At 42.9% G+C, this 18,466-nt stretch overlaps 1 protein-coding gene across 3 annotated transcripts in view; it reads right to left on the bottom strand.

The window, feature by feature from the left end:
* MGMT (O-6-methylguanine-DNA methyltransferase) overlaps nucleotides 1-18,466 on the bottom strand; it is a 301,372-nt gene that overhangs the window by 272,247 nt on the left and 10,659 nt on the right. For 2 of the 3 annotated variants that reach the window (XM_027596747.1, XM_027596749.1), the window contains exon 2: nucleotides 10,496-10,650. The exons of the other annotated variant lie outside the window; for it this stretch is intronic. The gene's annotated coding sequence lies outside the window, so the exon portion shown is untranslated. The remainder of the gene's footprint in view (nucleotides 1-10,495; nucleotides 10,651-18,466) is intronic. 3 annotated transcript variants of the gene reach the window in all.

Here is an 18,466-nt window from a genome sequence, read left to right as displayed (position 1 = left end):
AAGAAGATTCAGAGTGACTGAAAATTCCAGACACCGGCGCTTCCTTTTATAGACACTTATAAAACACAGCTTTCCGTGTGGAACAATGTTTTGATCCCCAAAACACAAATCATCGATTTTCTTTTCTTAAAAATGGTGAGGATAAAATTAAAAGGAAGAGTCCAGATGGCAAATACTACGGTCCCACCGTCCCTGTCGCTGTGTGCTCTCCAAACGTGGCCACGCACACGGGCAGGTGTGCTAGCGCCCGTCCCCAGCTGGGCCGGAGCTCCCGGAGCGTACGGCGGGACATCAGTCTTGTCGATGCCACCCCGCTGGACGAGGGAAGACACCAGACCGGCCGGTGACGGCGTGGGGAATGTCATTACATTCTCGGTGACCAGACACAGGGCTGTGTCTGCAGGAACCCGCATTCCCATGAAGTCCTGATGTCATTTTAACTACGTGAAGAAGCGCTGCCTACAAAAAAAGGAAGAATCCTGGTAGAAAGAGATAAGCCAGGACACACCGCATCCCACCCGCTTCTGGCAGAGAGCATGTCTGTGTTATCACTTCTCCCTTTCGACGATGTGATAGAGCATAACGTTATATTACATAAAACGGGTCCAGAATTTTGGGAGTATGCCCGATCGGAAGAGATGAGAATTTTCATTCTCCACAAGCAAACAGGAATTTAAAAGTTGAGTAGACCATCTACCATCTGTAATGAGTCATCATCAGCGAGTGAAATGCAGAAAATGCGTCTTATCACTTGGCCTATAAAGGCTTCTGATCCATGGGGTAAAAACGCACTGAACTTTAATAAGCACTCCATTATAACAAATAAACCCAAACACCTAATTACCAAGTGGCTATTTATAGTTTCTAAAATAACTTAACCCACTTTCATGAAGCAGATATTTTAAGATTCACAGAAAAATCCTGCCCAATTCCAGCTCTAGATACTACATTTATTTTGCCTGGACCCGGAGGATCAAGAGATCTGTAACTATAAATTATGTTATTTGTACCATAAATTCAAAGAGAAACTAGTCTCATTTACAAATAGCAATTACTTACAAGAGAAAACTGAGTCATAAATTTAAATTGTTAATTTTGTCAGAAATCTGAAACCTGGTCAAAGGGAAATTGCAGAGCTAACGGCAGGTGCTGTGCCCAGCCAGCAATGCCTCCATTTACTTCAGTGGTTTTGCAACACAAGCTACTTTCCAGCAAAATCCCTTCTTCTCTAATTCGGCCTACTTTATATTTTTAGTGTCCTGCTCAGGCAAATTACTCTCCCCATGGAGATGTCCCTGTTAAAACAGCGCAGAGAGGGAAAAGCATGTAATCTGTTCGTAGACAGAAAGGAGTGTCTAATACTCAGAGCACTAGTGACAAAATAAATAAATGAAAATAAAGACGAGCGAAGACAGCAAACGTCAGAATGAGAGTGTGGGTGAAGACCACTGCATGCCATTAAGTGAACACTGGCCCCATCCACACCAGGCTGTCCAGTACAGCAGCTGCTAGCCACACAGGGCAACTTGTTTAAATGTAAACTAATTAAAATGTGAGAAAGTTAAAAACTCCATTCCTAAGTCACACTCGTCACATTTCAAGGGCCTGGCGGCCACAGGTGCCTTATAGCTGCACTCTGGATGGCACAGACATACGTTTCCATCACTGCCCAAGGGCCGTGACAACGCTGAAAACACTGTCACTTCACAGACGAGGGCAACTGAGACCAGTAGGTAATGAGGTGATGTCACCGATAAACCAGGAGCCCAGAGCTCACGGGGGTCCCAGAACTAGTGGCTGGCCACTGAGCATGTCCTTCCCTTCTGCCACGGTGAGCCAGAACTCCACATGGTCAGGGCCTTGTTCAAAGTCAGATGCAAGCTCCAGCACACCTCCCACCCACAAGTGCCCAACAAGCAGCTGGTGGATGAGGCTTGGAATGACACGCATAAATGGCCCAAACACTACGTATCCCAAACCCTAAGCACAGCTGCTGAACTCAAGAAGCCAGGAGGCTGGTGAGCAATTTCTCAACCTAAGACTTCAAATACCCTCTCTACTTGGCTTAGTTCTCAAAAACACCACATTAAACATCTTTGGGACAAAATTTTAATTAATTCTTTAGGACAGAGTCTCAGATGTGGAAATGCCCTAAATATCCATCAATAAAAGAATGTTACTTGTTATGATGGGACGCTATGATATCTCTAGATAACGTTGGCAAAAGTTCAACCATATGGAACGTACTTATGACAAAAGGTCAGGTGAAGAAGTCAAACACAAAACTATGATTGTCCCATGTACAGAAATTATCCCGGGGGTGTGTGTGTGTGTGAATGCATGTGGTATTTGTGCACAGATGTGTAAGTGTACCACACAATGAAGAGGAGGAAAAAAAACCAGAACACACCAGCAGAAGAATGGATGTCCAAGATACTGGTGTCAGCACACAAAAACTTGGAAATAATTATGATTAATATGTTCAAAACTAAGAGGAAAAGACAGAGAAAATGAATGAGAAACTGGAGGGTTTTAAATACAGAACCAAAACACACATTAAGAAGGAAATGGGCATTTCATAGAAGTGGAAAATGCAAACTCTGAAACGTGGAACCGCCAGGGTAAGACTAACAGGAGGGTGGGCGGAGCAGAGCGCAGGGTCTGTGAGCCGCACAACGGGTCCAGAGAAAATGTGCAAGCCGGGGCACAGATGGGAGGGCCATGCGAAGGAAACAGGAGCACCAAAGATGAGCGACAATCAGCAGGGAGGGAGCAGTAATTACAGAAACGAGTCAAGAATTTTCTGAAACAGAGAACACCAACCCAGAGATTCAAGAAGCTCAGCAAACTCCAGGTGGCATAAAACTAAAGAGAAATCACAGCTACATGGAACACAGTTAATTAGTTAGCTTCAAGCCAAAGAGAAAACCATAGCAGCACCCCGAGTCAAAGACTCATGTTGGCTTCCAAGGAGCAACGACAGAACAGACAGCTGTCTTTTCAAGAGAAACCCGAGGAACCAGGAGAAAGTGAAGGGCACACCTGAAATAAAGTAACTCAAGAAGCAACAACCGTTACCCAACTCTTCCTACGTGGATAGAAGATACCGTGTCCCAGACCCATTCCGTCCACTGCTAACTGACCAGCATTAAAAAAAAAAAGAAAAGAAAACTTAGGGGATCTTCAAGCAGAAGGAAACTACCCCACATGGAAGCACAGGAATGAAGACTCAGGAACAAAACCCACCAACCCATCAATCACTCAGACAAACCTGCAAGAGTACTAAATGTTGAAAACAACAACAATAATGATGATGATGACAGCTTTTAGAATATTTATACAATTATACACAAGAGCATAAAAGGGTTAGAGGTAAATAGAAGAAAATTTTATAAAGTGCCTCATTATTCAGGAAGTGGGTAAAGGGACAATTTTAGGTGAGCAATAGCAAGGCAAGGATGCACGCTGTAATCTCTAGGTGAATCACTAACAGAAAAAATAAGTATGTAGAATGAGAAAGGTAATAGATGAGAAAAATGAAGAATAAAAAATATTTTATTAATCTAAAAGCAAGCAAAATAAAGTAGAAATAAAGGACAAAAGAGATATGGGTCAAGTAGAAGACAAACAGCAAAATGATAGAATTAAATTCAACTACATCTATAATTATTATTATTTTGAGAGACAGAGACTGGGTTTATGCGAGCAAATGGTGACAGGGTGGGTTGGGGCAGAGGGGGAGAGAGAGAGAGAATCTTAAGCAGGCTCCACACCCAGCGTGGAGCCCAACACAGGCCTCTATCTCATGACCCCGAGAACATGACCTAAGCTGAAATCAAGAGTCGGATGCTTAATGGACTGAGCCACCCAGGCGCCCCTATAATTTTAATGTGACTGGACTAAAAAAATGAAGCTTATCATACCAGATATTTTAAAAATGCATACACTATTTACACACTTTAAATATAAGGACAAAGGCTGAGCGTAAAGGGTGGGAAAAGATACACCAGATCTGACCAAAAGAAGTCCCATATAATAATAGTAACACCAAACAATGTACATCTTACACCCATTAGGACACTACTATTAAAAAAAGACAGAGTAACAGATGTTGGCCAGGATGGGGAAAATCTGGAGCCCTTGTGCCCTGTTAGGAGCAGAGGAAAATGATGTACTTGCTACAGACAGTAAGGCGTTTCCTCAAAAATTCAGAACTACCACATACATGATCTAGCGAGTCCACACCTGGGTTTATATCCAAAAGAAGTGAAAGCAGGGACTTGAGGAGATATCTGCACCCCCATGTTCACAGCAGCATTATTCACAATAGCCAAGAGGTGGAAGCAACTCAAGGGTCCACCAGTGGATATATGGGTAAATAAAATATGGTGGATGCTTCTATGATATGTAATTTCATGTGTCAACTTGACTATGTCATGGGGGGGGTCCAGCCATTTGGTTAAATATTATTTCTGGGTATGTCTGTGAGGGTGTTTTCACACTGAGATAAGCATTTGAATTGTGTATATAGAGTAAAGCAGACTCTTTTCCTCAATGCAGGTGGGTCTCATCTAATCTGTTGAGGGTCTAAATAGAAGCAAAAATAAGGTGAAGGAAGGGAGAAATTCGCTCTTGGCCAGGCTGCCTTCCAGCCGGGATATATTTTATATATATATATATATCTCCTGTATAGCAAATTCTCTGTTTTTCTGGAGAACCCTATCACGACATGCACGCAGTGGAGTATTATTCAGCCTTCTCACAGATGCTGCAAGCATGGACGCACCATGAGGACACCATGCTAAGTGAAATGAGCCAGTCACAGAAAGACAAATGCTATAGGAGTCCACTTCTATGAAGTACCTAGAGGAGTCAAATTCACAAAAATAGAAAGTAGAATTATGTTGCCAGGGGCTAGGAGGAAGGTGAAACGGGGAGTCACCTCAGGGGTACAACAATTTCAGTGTTGCAAGATGAAAACGTTCTGGAAATATGTGGCACAACAATGTGAACAGACCTAACACTACTGAACTATTTACTTAGAAATGATTAAGAAGGTAAATTTTATATTATGTGCTTTACCACAAAAAAAAAAAATCCTAACCAATGTAGATGCTAAGGCAAGAAGTATTAATTGCAATATAAAGATACATTTCATAATGATCAACAAGTCAGGTCAAAAGGAAGACCTAACAATGTGAACTCTGTATCCACCTAATATCAAAGTCTAAAAATATATTAAGCAAAAAACAGAACTAAAGAAGCCAAAAAGTCAAAAATGTAATTTGAGATTTTTAAAGCATCTCTCTCGGGGCGCCTGGGTAGCTCAGTCGTTAGGTGTCTGCCTTCGGCTCGGGTCATGGTCCCAGGGTCCTGGGATCGAGCCCCGCATCGGGCTCCCTGCTCGGCGGGAAGCCTGCTTCTCCCTCTCCCACTCCCCCTGCTTGTGTTCCCTCACTCGCTATCTCTCTCTCTGCCAAATAAATAAAATCTTTAAAGCATCTCTCTCAGTAATTGATGCGAGCACGCAGACAAAGAGCTCTTAAAGCTTATGGAAGATGTGCGCACTTTTAACCAGCTTGATGGGGGTCATACACAGAACACTACCCCCAACTGCAGAACGCATCCTCTTTTCCAGTGCACGTTGACCCCTTCTCATGCACTGTTCCACCACAGCAAGTCTCAACACACCGCAAGGACTGAAGTCAGACCGCTGTGCTCACCACCTGCAGTGAAAATGGAAATCACCAACAAGAAGATAACCGGAAAAAAACAACAATGTTTAGAAAGTAAGACACACACATCTAAATACTCTGGTGTTAAACATGTAATTATCACAGACTTAGAAAGAATTTTGAATTGAGTGAACATAAAAATAGGAGTATCAGTCTTTACAGAGTGCAGCCAAGAGCTGCATTCACATCAGAAGAAATGCACAGCTCTGTAAGTCCATATGAAAAACAAGAAAGGCTGAAAATCAAGTGAGCTTCCATCTCAAGAACCTGAAAAACAAAAACACCAAATTAAATCCAAAGAAAACAGATGGAAGGTAGTAGAGCAGAAATCCCCGAAACAGAAATTAAGCATAAAACAGAAAAACAAGGACAACAACAAAACCAAAAGTCAGTCCACTGCAATCAGTAAACCAATAGAATGATCATGAAAAAAGAGAAAGGACAACATCCCGACAGTATTTATGAAAAACTGTGGAACTTCGACTCAGTTAGTGAAAGAAGCAGAAAACCAGGAACACTGGCGCAGGGGTGCGACCCCATGACCCACCTGCCGATGCGGAGGTGTGGGGGCTCCACATGTGTCCTGAACGCAGACACACCCTCCCACACACGAGGCCCAGACTCGGACAATCCCACATAAGAGGACCTCGTGCAAGGCTGGACAAAGGTGGCGGCAGCCTCTGGGCCCCATACACCCATCGTGATACAATTAGAAGTATGTTAATCTGCTATTGCTGTAAAAAGAATTTACTGCAAACATCATGGTCCAAACACCCCCCATTTGTCCTCTGATGGTCCTTTGCCTCAGAAGTGCCACTGGTCCAGCCGGGGCCTCTGCTCAGGGTCTCAGAGACCAAGTCCCAGGGTCCGCAGGGCTGATGCTTACCTTCAGGCTTGGGGGAGAATCCGCTTTGCCAGCACGTGTGGGTTGCTGTGGAAGCCGGTTCCCTCAGCTGGAGGGCTGGGACCCTGTTTTCTCGCAGGGTGGCAGGCAGTGACCACCCTCAGCACCTTGTCCCACTGCCCCACCACCTCAGCCACAGAAAACACCCTCTCCTGCCTGCAACCCCCATCCTCTCCCGTCCCCAACCCGGCAAACTCACCTCTCTGAAGGAGCCCATGTGATTATTCGGTCAGGACCACTCCCAAACTCTCCCGATCTTTAGGTCGAGTGATGAGTAACCTCAACTGCATTTGCAAAATCTCTTTTTCCACAAAATACAGCAATTGCAGGAGTAACATCAGGGGGCAGTCATGGGTGCCCCCTTAGTATTAACCTACCACAGAAATTAATAACAAAGCCATAAATAAAAATCTCCATGTTTTGAAATTTAAAAATACTTCCAAATAACTCATTTTCCAAGAAGGAAATCATAATGAAAATTAAAAAGTACTTGAAAAGGCAAACATGACCTACTCTATTTTTAGAAACAGTGAAGTGGGACTCAGGGCACTATGTGAAATCAGCAAAGGCAAGAGGGTGAAAAGCATGAGGTAAGCCTTTAATCTGGAGTCAGAAACGGGACGAAGAGGAAACAGGGAGGAAACAGTGGGCAGAAACTGATGAGCTACTGGATCTAAGACACAATACGTGGGCCCATAGTCAAATCTGGTTCCTAAAGACTAAAAAGACAGGCAAACATCTCCTGAGATAGGACAAGCAAAAAGGAGAGAATGTGAAAATAAGCAATATAAGGAATGAAAACAGGGAACAAAATTACAGAGATTTAAAACTTGCGAGAACACTATGAACTATATTCCCCTTCAAAAATTGAAAATCTGGCTTAATATAACTAACCTAACTACAGCTTTAAAAAAATAAATAATCTTATAACTAAAAAGGCAATTAAATCACTAATTTAAAAGTCTTCTCACAAATACCAGGTTACAAAATGTACCAAATTTTGAAAGAAAAGGTCATTTTAATCTAAATCCTTCTAGAGAAAAGAGAATAGAGAAGGGCCAACCCATTCATGATCAGGTTATCTCTGAAACCCAGACCAGACAGGGATGCTATAAGAAAGGAAAAGAACGGGCAGTCTCATTCATAAACACAGATGCAAACACCCTCAACAAAAATTTAGTAGGCCTAGTCCAGATGATGCTTAGTGGACAAGTTCATCCCAGAAATGCAAAAATGATTTAACATTAATAAATCTATAGAAGTAATTACCCACATCAACAGACCTAGGGAGTGGGAATCATATAATCATTTTGATGCAGAAAAATAATTTAATAAAATTCAGAGCCTATTAATGATTTTTAAAAATTTCTCAGACAACCAAAATAGAAGGAACCTTCCTTTCTACCAAAAGCCTATAGCAAGCTTCATTTTTGGTGGTGAAAAATTAACAGCTTTCTCTTTAAAATAAGTAACAAGGTAAGTATATAAATTATGACCATGTCTTTACTGACCATGGTTGTGGAGGTCCTAGCTGGCACAACATGGGAAGTTAAAGAAGTAAATGATTAACTAACAGAGTGGAAAGCAAGAAACCAACTCTCACTCATAGATAGTATGATTGATCATCTACATAGAAAATTCAAGAATATTCATACAGTATATTAAAGAGAGAATTTAGCAAGGAAAGTAGACATAAAATAAGCACATAAAAATCAATACAGCATTTCCATGTACGAATCACAAAGAAGGGATTACCTAAAAAAAAAAAAAAAGAAAAGAAAGATACCATTTATAATAGCAACAAAAACAATAAGGACCTGGCGAAAACATCACAAAAGATAGGCAAGCTCTTTATGAAAGAAACTATTAAAAATTGGCAGACACTAAAGAAGACCTAAACAAATATACAGGAAAGATACAGCACATTCCTGAGGAAGAACATTCACACCATGACGCCATGTTATTCTCCCCACATTAATTAATTAATTATAGATGTAAGCAGCTCCAATCAAAACACCAAAGGCTTTTTTCTAAGAATCTGACAAGCTGATTCTGAAATTTGTATGGATGAGCAAGATGGGAAGACTTATGCCACCGTTAAGAATTAGCCTAAAGCTATGGTAATTAATATAATGTGGTATCAGTACAGAAACAGAACTATAAAGGAACAGAATCCCAAATTCAATTATGTTCGACTACATGAAAATTAAGAACCCCTGTCCACCGAAAGGCAGAAGGGAAACAGAAAGGTAAGCCACGCACTGAGGGACAGTAACAGCCGCCCGTGTGACAAAGCCCTCAAATCCAGAAGGTAAAATTCTCCCGTCAATCCATACAAGGATACCTCAGTAGAAATACAGGCAAAAGGCTATGAACAGGCATTCTGCAAGAGGAATCGTGAGCGGCGACGTGAAAAGCGGCTCCAACTCACTGGTAATCAGAGAGACGCAAATGAATATCACAATGAGATTATTCTCTAGCCAGTAGGTTAGCAATGATTAAGGGAATTCCAAGTTTTGGTAAGGATGAGCATCAACTGATAGGAGTCTGATCTGCTTCAACCATTTTTACAGAACAGTTACTGTCCTGTAACACCGAACAGTGACGGCGCGGGAACTGTACCCTTGAGTGCACAGCAAGGAGAAGCGGTTATGGATGCGCACTGGAAGCCGCCTGCGAGCGTGATCATCGCTGCCGTGGGAGACCGGCAAAAACTGGGAACAATCCAAGTGCCTAGGGAACAAGCACGGACAAGTACACAAGCGAACGGCGGCAGAGCCACACAGGAGATGCTGGGACGGGAAGACAGTGTGCAGCCACGCACAGCTCCGATGGAAACCACACCATACACGCCTTATAAATGTCAAAACGAGCCACACTAAATGAGATCTCGTTGAAAAGCAGCCGGGTAGACGGGAAAACTATACACATCTAAAAAGCAAGATGATGATAAACACAAACATCGTAACAGCCATGATAGCAGGTGGGGCAGGACAGGAGAGGTGCACAGATGCCCTCCCCAGGACGGGGGTGCGATGCCGCTGGAATCAGCATTAAGCCGGCCGGTGCCCAAATCATCGCTGGTACTTCATAGCTTATGCCATCTCACGCACTCGTTGGTGTGCATCAAACAACACATAATTTTAAAAGGAAAAAAAGAAGGAAGGAAGGAGGAAAGGAGGGAGGGAAAGGAGGAAGAAAAGAGAAAAAAAAACACACTAGAAAACCACGTAAGATAAAATTAATATAGCAAACAACACTGAAGCCGAAATCCTGTACGCTGGGAAAATGACAAAACCTAAAGATGTACATCTGGTGACTGGAAAAGAGCAAGGAGCGCTTTTCGGAAGGGCTCGGTACCATGCTAGGAGAAACTGGCACGGCTTCGTCATTGTTCATGCGTGTGTCTATGTGTAACCCAAAACTAGGTAGTTAACACATTACCCCCCTTCTTCTCCTGCAGCCCAGGAGACAGGGGGTTGCTGAAGTGATCTGGCCATTCACATACGGTAGGAGGTACCATGCTCATTTCAGGGAGTACTCCACAAGCATCACACAATCGTGGCCATGCACAGTTCTCACACTTGGGGGGAGAGTGGGGAGAGCACAGGCGGATCCTCTATGTACCTGCATGTCCCACTGTAGGGCACACATTGAGTGTGTGCATGGTCGTGGGAGAGCACAGTGCAGAGCACCAGGCTAGCTCCATGTGCCGAGCAGTTTACACTAGCTACCCGAGAAACCGGGGACAAAGGACAGCCTCCACTGCCTGATGTCTCAAATGCATGGCCGCTCGGAGCTCTCTAGATGGTCAGGTAGACAGCAATGCAGGGGTTAATGTTATCATCACTATTACATTTACTTGACGAGGGTCCAGACCGGCAGTGGTGTGCGAATTCGGGCAGGAAGGGACACACTCTCCTCCTGTCTGCTCTCCTCTTCCTCAGCGTGAAAATGCCCAGAAGACAGCCTTCAGCGAAGCCCGTTTCTAGTGATGCCACGTATTAAAAGCTGCAACAGTGACAGGGAAAAAATAACCTGAGTTCAAGAGGCCCTGATTTCCTCTGACTTTCCAATGCTGGTCCTCTCGGTATGGAGTCGACATGGTCCTCCTTTGGAGTAAAAATACAGATGAAGTTCTTTAAATGTCTAAACAGAGAGTCAACCCATTTCTACCAGCTTAACCCAACACCTGCCACCTGGGACTCACCTGTGTGCTATTCTCACCGCTGAGCTGGATCTAGTGTGAGCAGAAGACACTGTCAGGGGTCAGAGGGCAGGGCAGCAACAGGAGGGATGGCTCTGGCGGCCTGCTGGCAGCCGCCCCTTATCCTCTCTTTACACTCAACTGCCGACTTGCATCGGACTGCTGGGTGGCAGACTCCTCCTGAGAAGGCCCTCTCTCTCTCTGTGCATTCCTCTCCACCCTCCACCCAAACAAGGAAGACCACTGGAACACGGCCTAGCGGGACCGTTATTCTCAGTTCCCTAAACAACATGACACCTCCGGTTTAAACTGAGGATCCACCAGAAAACAAAGGAAAAGAAAGTCATACAAAAACCATTCCTGCGTTTGGTCATTCAAAAAAGCCAACATTAAATTGTTTACTCCCTTACTTAAAGCTTTAGGACAAATTCCTCCCATAGGAAAAGGTTTCTGTCTCCTGAATGGATGACATTCACGTACTAATTACACAATGAGGGCTGGGTAGCTCCCACTGCCCTTTGCACCATGGCTGCAAAGGTTCATCTGGCAGGGTTCATCTGTACTTGCATAAGCTAGCCTCAGCCTGGGTTTCCTGGCATACTTAACATTCTTAGTGCATGGCTCTCGGGCAACCACAACTACCCAAATATAGTCAAGAAACAGAAAACAAACAGAAAAGCCTCTGACAGAAGGCAAAATAGCTGACACAAAATCCATGTGCTAAAGGTCACGGGCTCTGGAGCCAGCCTGCCCGGGTTAAAACTGTTATTATATCTATGTCCCCCATGTTCAATCAGAGGAAAACAAAAACATGCTAAGGGAAGATATAGAAAGGACCCCAATGGAACTTAGATGGAAATTACAGTGTCGAAAATGAGAAATACACCGGTGTGATTAACAGATTAGATAAGGCAGAAGGGAGAAATTAGTGACAATGAAGACAAAACAGTTCTTTAAACTATCCAGGCAGAGAAAAAAAAGACTAAAGGAAATGAACAGGGTATCAGCACGATGTGGAACAGTATTAAGCAATTGGGCACACATTGGAGTCACCCCAGGAAAAGGAAAATGGCAGAAAAATATTTGAAAAAATATTAACTATTCCTTCAAATTTAATGAAAAAGCTACATTCACAGAAACTCATTGAAACCAAAGCATTAGAACATAAAGAGAAGTAGACTGAGGCACACCATAATCAAATTGCTGAAAAAAAGCGATAAAGAAAAACCTTGCAAGTGGCCAAAAGGGGGAAATAAGGTGGACTCCACGCAGAGAAAAAACATTAAGCACGACAGCACACTGGTCATCAGGAGCTATGTCAGGCAGGACACAATGGAACACCACTTTTTTTTTTTTTTTTATCTTATGTTAGTCACCATACAACACATCGTTAATTTTTGACGTGGTGATCCATGCTTCATTGTTTTCGTATAACACCCAGTGCTCCATGCAGTACGTGCCCTCCTTAATACCCAGCACCGGGCTAACCCATCCCCCTCCCCTCTCCTCTAAAACCCTCAGCTTGTTTCTCGGAGTCCATAGTCTCTCATGGTTCATCTCTCCCTCCGATTCCCCCCCTTCATTTTTCCCTTCCTTCTCCTAATGTCCTCCATTCTAGTCCTTATGTTCCACAAATAAGTGAAACCATACGATAATTGCCTTTTCTGCTTGACTTATTTCACTGAGCATAATCTCCTCCAGTCCCATCCATGTTGATGCAAAAGTTGGGTATTCATCCTTTCTGACGGCTGGGTAATATTCCATTGTATATATGGACCACACCTTTTTTATCCATTCGTCTGTTGAAGGGCATCTCGGCTCTTTCCACAGTTTGGCTATTGAGGACATTGCTGCTATGAACATTGGGGAGCATTTGGCCCTTCTTTTCACTGCATCTGTGTCTTTTGGGTAAATACCCAGGAGTGCAATTGCTGGGTCATAGGGTAGCTCTATTTTTAATTTTTTGAGGCACCTCCGCACTGTTTTCCAAAGTGGCTACACCAACTTACATTCCCACCAACAGTGTAAGAGGGGAACACCACATTTAAAGCATGAAAGGGAAAACATGGTCAATCTAGAATTCTATAAGCAGCAAAATATCTTCCAATAATAAAAGCAAAACAAAGGCTTTTTCAAAAAAAGAAAAAAGGAAGACGGTTCATGTACTAACAGACCTGCATTTGAGAAACATTGGTACAAGTTCCTTAGGCATAAAAAAAAATGACACCAGGTGGAAGTTTGGGTTTTCATAAAGGAATGAAGAGCGTGAGAAGTGGAAAAATATGCAAATAAATGTAAAAGCTGGGGGGAGGGTTCCTATTTTTAACTTTAAAAAATAACTCCCTGCCTAAAGCAAAAATGATAATATATTTTGGGGTTTGTAACATATGTAGAAATAAAATGTATGAAATGAGTACCACAGGAACTTGGGAGAGCCTGAAGCTGCTGCCGTAGGGTTCTCCCACTGTATGTGATAATGTCATGTGAGTGCGGGCCATGACATGCTAAATACACACACAACACCCTAGAACAACCACTAAAAAGAAAAGAAAGGAGAAAGAGCTAATAAGCCAATAGTATAGATACAAGCTAGAATCATTAAAATATATATTTGAATAATCCAAAAGAAGGCAGGAAAATGAGGGTGAAAGATCAAACGGGATAAATAGAAGGCAAACAGCAAGAAGGCGCATGTAAACCCAACCATACTGATAATCGAATAATGCAATGCTCTCAATTCTCCAATTTCTATAAAGACATGATCTGATGAGAGTTTTTAAAAACAAGAGACCCAAGAAACACATATGAGATGTAATGACAAAATTGGTAAAATATAAATGAGTGGAAGAACATTTGCCACAGAAACACTAAAAAAAGAAACGTGGAATGGCCATCTTAGTATCAAACAAGGAATTTCAAAACAAGAACTATTATTAAGATGAAAGGTGGCCATTTCATAAGGGTAAATGGTTAGTTCACCAAGAGGACATAAAAATTATAAATATGCACACATCTAATAAAAAGTTTGAGGCAGAGGAAGCAAGAGCTGAGAATCAAAGACAGACAAATCTCAAGCTACAGCTAATTATTTATAGAACAGGGAGACAGAGGACCTGAGCTACATGATCAACAAACCTGACCCAACTGATACAAAAAAGAACACTCTACCCAAAAACCACAGAAAATTCACCAATGTAGGTCATGTTCTGGGCCATGAAACAATTCTCCATAAATTTAGGACTGAAATAAAAATGTATGTCCTCTGACCACAAGTAATTAAATGGAAGATCAGTGACAGAGAAATATCAGGAAAATCCCTGACTATTTGGAAATGAAAGGACATACTTCTAAATAAGCCACGTGCTACAGAAGGAAGTGCAGAGGAAACCAGAACACACAGGGCACTGAATGAAAGGAAGACAACAACACAGCCATCAGTGGGACGCGGCTCACGCGAGCTTCACGCTTCGAGGGAACACTCAGTGCTGAGGGTCAACAGGAGGAAAGACCAAGGGCTCAACTCAATGATCTAAGCTCCCACCTTAGCAAAGGACAGACAGAAAGTAAACTAAACCCAAAAGAAGCAGAAGAAGGGAATAATAAAGAGAAGAGATCAGTAAACAAGAAAAGAGAGTGGAAATCTATTGTAACAAGTCAGCTCTCTGAAATGGACAAACCGCTAACCAGACCAATTAGAAAAAAAGAGAAACAAATTACCAGTATCAGTAATAAAAACAAGGACCCTACTTAAATCCTACAGACACTCAAAGGACAATAAGAGAATATTAAAATAATTTTGAGCCAATAAATTCAAACAAGTGCGATGAAATGGCCAAATTCCTTGAAAACCACAAATTACCAAAAAAGTCACTGAGGAAGAAAGAAATGACTTGAGTAACACTCTGCCTACTCAAGAGACAGAATGCGTAGTTAACATCCTTCCCGCAAAGACAACCGCAAGCCAATGCGGCCTCACTGGCAAATCTAGCAGACATTCAAAGGAGAAACGATATTAACAGCACACAAACTGTTCCAGGAAATACAAGACGCCTCATCTCGCAAGTCTAGGATTGCTGTAACTCCAAACCGGAAGGACTCTCCCAGAGGAGAAAGCTGTGGGTCAGTTTCCCCCTGAATCACAGACACACACACAAATCCTCAAACACAGTAACCAACGGAATTCAGCAGGTATGACAGCACTGATACCCATACATCCAAGCGGGGTCATCCAGGAACTCAGAGTTGGTTTACCACACGGAGGTCAAGCAGTGTGATTCAGCACACGCACCGCACAAGGGAGACAACTTCCCCATTGTGACAAGAGGCACCCACGGACCACGCTTCACTGTGTATGAGGATGGCGGAAACAGCCGTGAACACGGCTGGTGAAAAGTAAGAGGCAATCCTCCTCCCCTCCCGCTCCACAGACTCAAGGTCAAGGGGGAAACAGCCAGGATCCTGCCAGAATGTCTGGATGAAGCAATCAAGCTGGATTATTATCCCACAATCTGTACCGTTTTGGGTATCCTGGGCCCAGACGGGCAGGGTGTGGGAGCGCTCCAGCAGCCAAGTGGGAATGCTGGCTGGTCTGCAGGAACACATGTGTGGCTAAGGAGCTCGGCCCAAGAACCTGCCGACTCACCCATGGAACACAAGCTGTACTTGTAGGAATGAGTAACAGCCTATGGGTACTCGGACGTGGGTACCCAGCAGACATTTTCTCAAAAATAAACAAAGTGAGCATGTCACTGTAAGAGACGTAGTGACAGTATTCACTGCTAATGGTAAGTGGAGAGCTTTAAGTGATGACAACAGCTTTGGGGGACTGGCATCCACCACCATGGCGCCCAATTCTAAGACTGTTCTAAGGAGAATGACAGTGGTATCAACAAGCATGGGTTTCAACACTGCATTATGAAACCTGCCAACGTTTGGAAGATGTGTGTAAATCAGCAAACCAGTATTTTCCAAAAGACCAAAGAGTGATGTAACAAAATCATTCGAGGTGCTAGACACACCGGTCGATTTCCATGTAAGGGAGTACAAAAAGCTCACTAAGGACTCAGATGCCACACAGCAAAGAACCTTCAAGAAGCTAACACTTACTTGTCGAGTTCTGATGCCATCTCAAAGAATATCCACAATTATCTGAAAAAGCTACGAAAATGCTCTTCCTTTCCAGTTACTTAAGAAGCCAGACCCTCTTGATATGCTTCAGCCCCAACACAGGAGAGGAGACAGAGCAGAAGAAGCAGGTGAGAGATCAAGCACCCGTCCGTTAAGCCAGTCATTTAAGAGATGTGGAAAAAAAGTAAACCAACACCACTCACTTCACTGTTTTTTTATGGAAAAGAGTTACCTTTCATTTAAAAATGTGTTATTTACATTAAAATGTAATAGGTTTATTGTTGCTTAAATGAATTAATAAGTATTTTTAAATTTCTCAATGTTAACTTCTAATGTGGTAAATTTGATATATGACTCTCGTAAGTTCTCTGGGATCTCCAATAAATTTTAAGAGCACAAAAAGTCTCCAAAACCAAATCACAGGAGCCCACTGGCGTGGAGAGCAGAGTCCGGAGACTCTGCCAGGCCCTACGCCACCTGCTATCTTGACACCTTGCAACCCAGGGGCCTGTCAGGACCTAATCCCTCCATTTGCAAACAGGAGGAAGAACAGAGAAACACCCCTGTACTCTCTGACATCCAGAGCACAACCAGAAGAACATCATAGGAAAATAATCACTTTCCCAGCTTTTTAAATGCTTTCTATTACCGCTACCTGTACAAACTTTTCCATATAAATTTGATTAAATCTCTCCAGGAGACTTCCTTATAAAGCTCCACTAGAGAATGTATCATTATTTCAGCTTAGAGTTGGAAACAAGGAAGAAAAAAAAAAAAGAATCCTTTGGTGTAGCAAGTCAGTGTATGAATACAATTCCATATGAAAACATTTAAAATACATTAGATTTTTGGTCAAGATGAAAGACCAAAAAAAAAAAAAAATCAAGCAATCTATTCTAATTGGGTTCCCATGGTAACTGTGCAATTGGGTTTTTCAATATAACATCCCAAAGGCCCAATGCACACTTGTAAAATATACTTCAAACAGCCTGAATTGTTTTTACATTACAGCACTCCCAGGAAGATCAATTACTATCCATCCCCACCCTGACTATCAGTGGCAGGACACGTTAACCACATTAACACTGCTTGCCGCATTAACATAAGTCATATAAGGAGCACCACATATCACAATCATTATATAAAACTAATCACACCCCTCAGATTCATCAAACCTGCTTGGGAAATAAACCGATACTGCTGTTGTCACAGAATCGTGTTTACGAAATGTATGAAATCGAGCCCAACTACATGCCACACCATTATGCCTCTCTTATTGATTTCCAGGATAAGCAGAATCAATCATTAATAATTACATTATAAGATGGCCCTCAAGGTTAATCATATTCTTAGAGACTCTCACCATGGAATTAAACAACAAACATAGCTGTGCTAATAAATAAATAAATAAAACATAACTGAGAATTCAAATCCACATTTTAAATATTAACAGCACGGTAAGAAGCACAGCACACTCCATCACCTGGGATTCCAGCTTCTCCCACACGGACCACAGTGGTCTCTCCCTGCCAAGCGGCATTCCGGGGACACGGTGCTGGCCCACACGGCAAGGGCACAGAGGGCCGAGGCCATAGCTCAGCAATGGCAGGATTCATTAGGTAAAAGTTTGCAACTTGAGTTTTCTTTGCAACAAGCATAAAAATCCCTACATATTTGATGCCTTCTGCAGATCCACACCCTATAGCACAAACTGGTGCTTGGGCAGAAGTAAATTTAACAATCTCCTACCTTTTTAGGTCCCCCCATCAATGGCCACGGATGTAACACAGGCCAATTTGATGCAAGTGTAGGCCAGCAGCTGCCAGTGAGAAATGTCTTGCTAGGTCCCCAACTCAACAGAGACCTCCAAAAATCCTGGAAGACAACTAAGCATGAAAAGTAGCAAACTGCATGATTACTAGACTTCTAGCTGGTGTCCAACAGGATGGCCCCATGCTGCTCCTTGATCCAGGTGGGACTAGAGACTGAACTGACCAATGTTAAGAAAAAAAACAAACAACCAACACAAAATCCCAAATAGTAAATCTAGGCTAGTTCCCCAACCCTCCTCATGCCTAAGAACCCCAGTCACTCAGCACTTATACCAAACTCTCCTCCCCACCACTCCCTCTTGCATCAGAGCTGGGAGCCTTGACAGCATCCCAGCACACGGGCACCCAGGGACACAATGTCCCCAGGCCCGCCAACAGTCCACCGGCCCTCTGGGTGTCTCTTGCCTTACCTGCCACATCCCCTTTCTGCAACCTTTGGGGTCCCTGGTAGTAAGACCAATATTTTGTTTGTTTATTCTGTTTTTTGTTACTCTATACACACTCACACCTTTGGGGATGCCAAGAGCTAAACCTGAGAACCAACCACGACTTTTGAGCATTGTCTGAATACAAAGTTGCCCTCCTTCCAAAATCCCAGTTTTATACACAAGCCCCAAGTAATTTTGTGCTTTTGAAGTAACTAGCCTGCACTTCACCTGTG

This window comes from Zalophus californianus, chromosome 15, assembly GCF_009762305.2.
Source record: "Zalophus californianus isolate mZalCal1 chromosome 15, mZalCal1.pri.v2, whole genome shotgun sequence".
In the NCBI taxonomy this organism is placed as follows: domain Eukaryota; kingdom Metazoa; phylum Chordata; class Mammalia; order Carnivora; family Otariidae; genus Zalophus; species Zalophus californianus.
This window is presented reverse-complemented; position numbering and strand designations above follow the sequence as displayed.